The sequence below is a fragment of the Formica exsecta genome, unplaced genomic scaffold (genome assembly GCF_003651465.1).
Source record: "Formica exsecta isolate Colony F162 unplaced genomic scaffold, ASM365146v1 scaffold2, whole genome shotgun sequence".
In the NCBI taxonomy this organism is placed as follows: Eukaryota; Metazoa; Arthropoda; class Insecta; order Hymenoptera; family Formicidae; genus Formica; species Formica exsecta.
Genome location: NW_021849297.1, coordinates 2,406,572 through 2,416,216, shown reverse-complemented (window position 1 = coordinate 2,416,216; position 9,645 = coordinate 2,406,572).

The window sequence follows — 9,645 nt, the reverse complement described above, 5'->3', positions numbered from 1 at the left end:
ATATAAAGCTAGAATATATATATGATATATATATATATACAGAAACTATAAACAATTATTAATAACAGCCGGATTGCGCGTTATAATTCTTTGCGCGATGCTTGTTTAATAACAAAGTACGAAATGAAATAGAGTGAAATTAAAGCGAAATAAACGCAGCTGCATTTGTATAGCTGCACTTGTAAGTTTATTTCGAAATACCACATAAATAAAGTGTGTGCGAGCGTTTTCTTCTCTCTCTACCTTTCCGCGTGAAACGCAACTCTCGAGAAGACAATATTATTGTTAGCACCGAGTGACGGTAAAAGCAATTATCTCCCAACACCATCGCGAGTTTGCGAAACGGAAAACTCGCGTTCGCGTATGCACCGATGCTCGGAGAGATACATCGATTGCGTGCGCAAACGCGATGCAACGGGCGTGAAAAACAATCGGTAGATTCAAGCGAGGTGCTTACCGTTCTAAAGTATCGTTTGCGTAAGGCGTCGTTGCACTTGCAACGCGCACGTATCTATGTATGCATGTTGTACGATCGGATCGCAATGTAATTGCATTTTATTGAAAAACATTGTTTACGTACAGCTTCTACGATGCAATATAACTACAGTTGTATCGCGGACTATCACGCGTGCGTTTGCGATCAATTGCCTGACATTATAGCGAACTAAGAATTCTGCAACATTTCTAATCTTTACATGAAGGTCACTTAATTGCGTCTCCTATCTTGGCGCGGGTAATCCATCAAGTCCTATGGTAATTAACGAGCTACCAGTGAGCTTGTCTCCGATTCGTCGACGAGTCTAACCCGATCGATTAATCATACACCATTCCAATTATACTCTCGTGCTACGCGCGATATCGTCCAGGGTGGATTCATTTTTCAGCAGAGCTCAGTATAGGAGCCCTGAGTCGGATCTATCGATCGCTCCTCGTCGAGCATCGCACTCGCAATTAGGAGCCACTCGCAAAGTACATACAGACTAATGATGGGAGAGGGATGGGAAAGAGCACCGTAAGAGCTCATGGATGCTTGGCTTTATGCGCACGTACGATCATTTCTAACGTTCGATTCTCGCATTGCTCTTTTTTTAGGACGCGAATGCGATGCGTTTTTTGCCGAAGCGCCCTACGATGCTGCAGAGAAGTATCATATCATTTAAAATATGTAAAAGCATTAAATTATATTTTTAAGGATCAAAAATTCACATGATCGTTATTTACTTTAAATGAGTGCTGTAAAGCATGCTGCTCTATATCAGTTTTTCTTATTTTTACAAATTTCGATAACACGTAGCCAGCGCATAAAAGATTTTAGCTGTACTAAGACTTTTATGTACATTTAGGAATAATTTTCATCATGAAGATATAATATCTAAATAATGTTGAGCTGTAGAGTTACAATCTACATAATGAAATACATTAAAAGTATTATAAATACAATTAAAAGCATAAAATTATGCATATTTAATAATTCACGTTATCATAATTTAATAAAATACAGAAGCAGGTGAACACATATATTAGCATTATCGAGCGATTGGATTTTCGAATAAAGTTCTGAATTTCTTGGCGAGAATTAGTAGAAATGCGTTTTACATGTTCCATAAAGCCAGCATTGACGATTTTTTACCGTAATTTTACGGAAAAAAATATTCGTTTACTTGTGTTAATCACTTAACCATCTTTTGATTTATTCGCGATACGACAGAAATACGTCTGATTGCATTGAACGCTTCGCTCTGTTGTTTAGAAGCTTTGTGGAAAAGCTTCTTTCCCGGAGACTATCCATTATGTGGAGTTACAAGTAGTTAGAGGCAGTTCCTATTGTAACCGCCGCATCAATAATTCCCGGTAAAGACTCCAGTACCGAGAGACAACTACCTCTCGGCGTTCTAAGAATACCCCGCTATCCCTTTCTAAAGAGACGTGTATTCTTGATTAAAACCATCCCTCTCTGTTGTTTTTCTCCATCGGCATTGTAAACAGTACCTTAACAAACAGCTACGTCTCGTGCATCCCAGAAATATCGAAGATATCGATGAGGCTGATCTCGCGCGGTATCGGTCATAAGGATGATCAAGAGTGGCATTCAAAAATAGGAAGCGTAAAATATACGTCGCAGTTTTTCAGTCGACTTAAATAATTTCGTGAAAGATTACATCTGCTTTGTGACCCTTTAAAATAAAAGTTTCTTCTTCTACCTTTCTCTAAAAACATTTACTTTTCTTTTATCTTGAATCATTATTTTTTCATATCCTTATACACTTTGAATATAAAAATTTCAGTATAGTATAAAACTTTTACGATTCTTCATAGTTTATAATCGGCTTTATAACGTTTAGATTGTTAGAAATTTTTATATACATTTAAAAATAAATCTATGTAGTTTAACTTTGCGCCTTTAAATTCGATAATAACTATAGAGTTCAAGAAATAACAATTTTCTAAAAATCATACAAATTTGTTAGCATATCAAATTCAATATTCGATATTTTAAGATCACGAAGATTGACGATTATTTCGCGACTTCTCCCACATACTCGCGGAATCTTGTGGAAATATGTCGAGGCGTTTGCACACACAAATGGAAATCAACGTAGCGTTACGTCTCGGCGCCGCCGATTCATTTGATTCATCGTAGCTCGATCAGCTCCTTCATGAGTAATGGGCGATAAAGGTGGCGTACGTATAGGGGAGTTAGAAAAAACTCTATGTCGTCCAAGTAAATTTGTCGCAAACGTCGTCGTCTGGCTTAGATACCACTTCACTGAATACACCAAGTTCGATTTCTGCAAAACGCGTAAAAAGGCACATTTTACCCGTTTTACTTACGTGCTTGCCATAGATTTTCTCTACGATTCAACTACGTGGAATCAATTTATTACATTGTCAGAATAATGCAGCTTTGAGGATTCGGCTTAGCGTGAATTTATATTCGACTCTTTTTAAACTTTAAAATGTTTCAAATCTAGATTTGCACATACATTTCCAAATTATATGCAGTTTATATTGCGAATTATGCTTAAATTTAGTACAAAGGCTCTGAACATTTTCGTGCTCTCTCTTTCTCTCTCTCTCTCTCTCTTTCTCTATCTCTTTTTGCCTAAGTTTGAAGATTTTATTATTGGAAAATATTTCCAATCGCGCGATTCATATTCATTAAAAAAGTTTTAGCTAGCGGAGAGGCGTGAGAGCTAGGCAGAATAAGGATTGGTGTACTTTTTTCTGTTTATCCATTGAAGTGCATGCATGCTCCGAAAAATATAAATCATTTTCCTACCTACAAAATCGCGTTATTAAAAAAGTACATATAGCATTTAAATTACTGTGTGTTGATACATGAAAAAAAAAGTAAAAATTATAGATAGTAATATATTTTTTGGTTGATCTAATAATATCACCCTCGTTTCTTCCTCCTTTTCTCTTTGTTTTTTTGCTGTATGTGCCGAAGCAATGTTTGTTCTCTTCCCTTTCAGTTCTTCTCCATTTGCAGACCGCTCCTTGTGAAACGAGTATTTATCCTGCGCGCTCTAGCGATGGATATAATACGCTCGCATATGAAATCGATATTTATGAATAAGGCATTCAACTTTCGCTCGGACGGTGATGAGAGACCAATATTGAAACGGTGGTTGATAGCAGCTCAAAGCTTGCTACATACCTTGGTGCTTTTCCTCTCGCTCGTTACACGAGAGAGAATGTTCGCGCGTGCATCGATTAGTTAGCGAATCGATTAATTCGCTCGCAATAATTAGCTGCCTAACTTAACTTATTTCTATCAAACGTAGAGTGATTATTGGTGCTTTAAAAAATTTTTAGAAGTCTATAACGACATGTTTTACACAAATTTTAATCTTAATCTTTCAAAATAGGGAGAAATAGTTACTGTATATACATATAATCAATATTTGATAAAATATTAAGATACTAAGATAAAATACTAAGAATACTAAAAATTTATAGATGTGAACGAAAAATATAAAAAATTTTTTATGAATACTTCAAAAAAATAATTAAGATTATTTTAAATTGGATAAAGGATCTATAGGAAATTTTTCAAAGCAAAAATCATCTTTTTATTCAATAGATAGGCTCATAATGTTGATCGCGTTATAATTCTTTTTCTAATTTATTTTATATATTCTATTATAATGTATTGTGGTTTTATTTTATGTAATTTTTTGTTATTTATTAAAGAACAGAGTTCACGCACACACAAACACACACATACACACACACACACACACCTAAAATTCAATATTTGATAATATTTTCTCTCCGTTATATTCGATAAGCGATGTTTATGTTCTCTCGTTTTCCATTACGCAAAACTCTCCTGGGATACGTAGCATCAGTCAAGTCGATAGTACAAGCAAATCGACCAGGTACTTTTCCATGGAAAACAAGTCAACAAGAATCTATATCTCTATATTCGGCCAAACGCATTTGCAGCCATTCAACATTTCATTATTTTCTAAAGTTCTATTTTTTCTCCCGTAAATAATTAGCGAATATTAGCTTTGTTTTTTATTAACGTAACAAATTATATTTTTTGATATTTTTCATTATAAACAAAATGCAAACAATTTAAAAGAAGAGAAACGCTACATGTTATTTTTCAGTGTATTATTTCCGCGTATATTACATTATTTACTTAGTTTTTATAAAAATATGATATAATTAATCTTCTTTTTTTTGAATGTGATATTTAACAGAAAAATACTTAGAAAATGATATCACTACATTTTCCGAAACAGTAGATTCAAATAAAAGAATCCATTATAAGATAAAAATAGAAAATATATCTAGAAATTTGAAAAATTATAAAAAATTTAAAAAGATGTTTTTAGATTATTTTTCCTTGCATATAAACAAACATTCATTAACAGAAGTCAAAGTTTCCAAGTTTTGCTTAACTTCTTTTTGCCACTAATAACTACAATTTGCCAGAGTTTTGTTGCTCGAGGCATGGACCCACCGCAGTTTCTATACCGTCGTTCACCGTAATTGGAACTTTGCAGAAAATCTTCCTTTGACAGACGAACTGATCCGGGTGGATTTTCTAGGGACGGATGACGCTATTCCCAACTGAATCTCGTTCTGGACAGACAAAAAGAATTGGTCCGTGACCGCTGCGGTGGCAAGAAAAAGCGACAGACGTGAAACGCAAAGGGGAGTAGATTAACGTCGATCGCAAAGCTCGAGTGCCTCTTTAAACTTCGACGATGTCTATGTTGATTCGGAGAAGAATTTCCCTGAGTGCATTCGCACGGGCTATTATTCGCTATTGAGACTTCGTTACTTTGTGAAATTTGCAAAAAAGAAGCGCGAATGAAAAATATCGCCGTTGGAAAAAGGCAGTTGTAAAGTCAAAGTAAAGTGCGAACAACGGAGACGGCACAATCTCTCTCGTAATGCTTGCAAAAAAAAAAAAAAAATAATGATCTCGAATAATGATATTCTTCTTTGAAATGAACTATTGCGCTGAAAAATTTTATGATAATGAATTTTATTCAAAAAATAGTTTTAAAACTCCTAAATATTTTTTCACGCTAAAGATAGAACATATAATGTTGGCCGTTAAATTGTAAATACATGTACTAATTTTTAATGAAAATTTATTTTCATAGAAATAAATATATTATGTGATTAAATAATCCTCTTTTTCCGCAAAGCCAGTATACGCACATTTTCATTAATGTATATTATCATTATCCAGAAATACTTGTTTTAGTTTGTTGTAATTAAGAAGTATACGTATGAAAATCCCATGTTATTAAAAGTAACATACATTTAAGCATTATGCAATTTTTCACGATATAGTTTCCTAATATACAAGGAAAAGACTTTTAATTACGACGCGGAATGAAACCTGGCCTCGTTGACCTTTTTCTCTCGCTGAATCATATCATCTTTAGAAGAAATAACGGTGGATACGCGGCTAGAGAAGGCTACACAACACAGCAGACTTGAACCAAGTGAGAAGTAGAGAGACAGCTGGATCAGAAGTTACGACGGAGAAAAAAAAGATGGAAATGCGAAACAAAGTACAGCGAAAAAACACAAGAAATACCGAGAAATAGAAAATGTAAAAGAGAGCAGATGCAGAGGTAAAAGAATGGAAGAGACAGATAAGTCGACCTCCATTTAAGCATGTTTGCTGTGACGGAATCTTTAATGATTGACGGAATGACAAATTGTAACTACCCGTCGCATGCTGATTAAACTGTTGGAAGAATTCCATCAATCCATTTCAACGATAGGTATTAATGAAATTCAACGCGACGAAGTGATCGGATCGCTCGACATGAGAGCTGCTTAAACGCGTACGTTCCACTATCATCGTATGTCACTCACGATATTTCGAAAATTTTTAGTCGTGAGTGCAACGTGATAGAGCGAAGGGAAGGCACTCTCTAATTTCATGCTTCGCTGATAATGTCGTGAAACTAGCACTAGGATAAACTTTGACATACGTCGAGGAGCAGTACTCGCTTTGAAAATTAACGAAATTTGAAATGATTCAGCCGCGAAATAAGTATTGCGCCAATTAGTTTTGTAATAAAATATGTTGGAAAAGCAGAGGACTAGAGAAGAGAACTGTCGACTATTAATATTATTGTGTTAGTGATTTGTCATAGTTAATATTCTAAATTATATAGAATACAATTTAGTCTCTCATAATTATATTTTCCATTATTTTAGTCATTTCATACAAATGCTTATCGCAATGCAATTAAACATGATCTGTATAAATCTATACTTTATATAGATAAAGAACAAAAGATTTAAAGAGCGAGAGAGAAAAAAATTTTAAAAAGCTTTTCCTCTTTCATAAAAGTCAAAAGAGGATTGTTCCCCCATAAGTATACTATTCCAATTTCAGAAGCAGAGAATAAATGTTACTATCTCTCGTAACATGGGAATATTCTCAACTTTCATTAAAAGAAAGTAGATTAAATAAACTTTTTATTATTATTGCAAGTAAAAAAATATTTATATATTATATAGGTAATTACTATAAATTTTAGTTACACGTATATATATATGCGTATATTATTCTAGTTTTAAATTTAAACGAGATGAATATGCCATAATCTTTTATAATAAGTGATATCGCTTAACTATTGATGAATAGCATTAAAATCTAAATTTTATCAAAGCTATATATATCGCGTTCGCTCTTTGGATTATACAAAATCTCTCGCTTTACAAAGCTGTTTCCGCGGTTTACCTATCTCTCATGATTAAAACGTCGAAGAGAAGAGAAAATATTGATCCAATATATTCCAGAAATATCGTAAGCTCTCTGCGTTTGGAAGCTACTTCACGTATATACTTGAGATGAGCCAAGCGATATTCTTGAACATTTGATCATGGAGAAGGAATCTCACGATCCTAAAACAGGTAATTTCTCATGCCTCCTTCCTCTGCCAATTTCACGGCTCGAACTTTACGCTCCTAATCCCATGCTGAACACGATAGTTTGCGCACGTGCTAAGTTTGACTGCGAATTTATTTTATCGCCGATATTATTTCTGTAATTTGTCACTCTTATTGTTCTACAATAAATTTCAATAGTTTAATTCTTGTTGTCATATTAATGATACGATTAATTATTTCAGACATCTCATTGACTGCTAACTGCGCGATATTTAGTCAAGCATTATCGAAACGCGCTCTCTCGATATGTCCTTATTCCTTTTCGACAAATTTGCGTTGAATTCTCGGAAAACTAGAAAAAAATACACGTCCACTCTGTTGCCTTATTTATTATTAATTTTTCATCTTGCTTCTGAGTGCTACCTGAATTACTCGCCCTCGCCTTTTTTTCGAGAGCCACACATATCAATAAGGATTGTAGTCCCCATCGGAGACTTTACGTCATACGCCTACCGGGATCATTTTAAAATTTTCATCATCATATCGGCAGAAATTCCGTCGATGTCGTACCGGATAACGGCTGAAAACTTTAAAGGGAAATGACTAGCGATTTGACAAGCGAGTCGTCACATTCGTTCGCGCCTATAGGATAAGCCCTGAGTGGTCGGAGAAGATATGTCACGTAACGGATTCGACGTTATCCCACGAATCCTCGCGATTGAAAATTTTACGACAATGCGGGACCGGATTGTATCCAAGAAACGATAATGCGATTGTATAAGATTTGGCTTGATCATATTTGTGGAATACAATGCGCTCTTCACACTCTTAATTCGATATCGAAAAATATTCCCCTGATCGAAATTTGCCCGAGGTGTAAAACGTTCAGATAGCCGCTATTGGTGCATCGAATTAAAAGCACCAAAAGGAAATATTGAGAAATTATATATACATATAAATAGATTAGGGCAGTTTTTACATTTAAATAAGAAAATTTTTATCTAATTTTATATATATATATTTTTTTTTATATCTATCTCAAACGTTATTTTGGCTTAAATATTATGCAATTCGTGATATGTTAAATGTCTCAATCTATATTGCGCAGGGTCTTTTAATATTTTAGAGTTTTTGATCTTGAAGAAAAGACGTTAAGGGATTTCTTAAATAAAAGTTTTAAAGGTTGCGACGAAATCGACACTTTTCCGACAGCTTGCCGGTTATCCAATTATGTTGGAAGAAAACGGAAACGTAATTGTGCTAGGAAGAAGCAAGAATTCCATCAGCTTACATTCTCATACGATATAACGGAATCCCTTCTTCAAATAGCCAAAGCTCATAGAAAAGAGAGAGAGTGATAAGAAAGATTAGATGGATTCTCATAGAGATTTTTACGGGAAAGGAATAAGTATAAAAAAGATTGTGAAACTCATACTCACAATCAGAGTTATGTAAGTGACTATCAGTGTTTCACAAGTAGAAGTGAATTGAAGTGAACCGCTACTGGACACCATATCTTTATCGGCCGTTCGAGTTTATGAGCTTCTAATTCGGTCGTTTCTACGTTTATGTCGAATTTTGTCGTGAATAGCGTAGCACATCTCATCCCTCTTTAATCAAGGCACATCTCTTAAGCGGACGATAGCTGCAGCCAGTTTACCTCAAATAGCAATACGCAAGTAATCCAAATAGGTTGCTTCCTGCAATACCGCTGTAATAAAGTAGTTATAAATGGCATGAGACAAAATGTACGATTAATTTATTTCCGGCTGTCGCGTTTTGAGAAATGATTAACGGCGATCCCGCATTCGATAGCCGAATCGCGTTGATCCGTATTTCGTACCGATGGATCAGGACGTTTAATAAGTAAAGTTTTATTAGGCCGGAACGGTGTGATGAACCCTCGCGCATCCGCTTTTTTTCCCGTGAAAAGAACGGGACGGACAATTTCGTGATAAACGGTCGGATAAACGATCGGAATAGTAATCAGATAAGCGTTTCTCGCGCGCCGTTCCGTTCAACAATCCGATTCTCGGGAAAGCTCGGATAAAGCTGTTCGGAAGTCTTACGATTTTGTTCGCGCCGATTCATTCTCCTCTGGAGAAACCAGACTACTCTGGTAGTTTCGTATTTATCGAGGCCAACGGGAATATGATAGGAACAAATAGGGACCGCCATACTCGTACTAAAAATATGCAATTATATATTTTAATTATCGTCCTCTGGATTATTGGAACTTTTTCCATCCCATTTTCGAGGAAA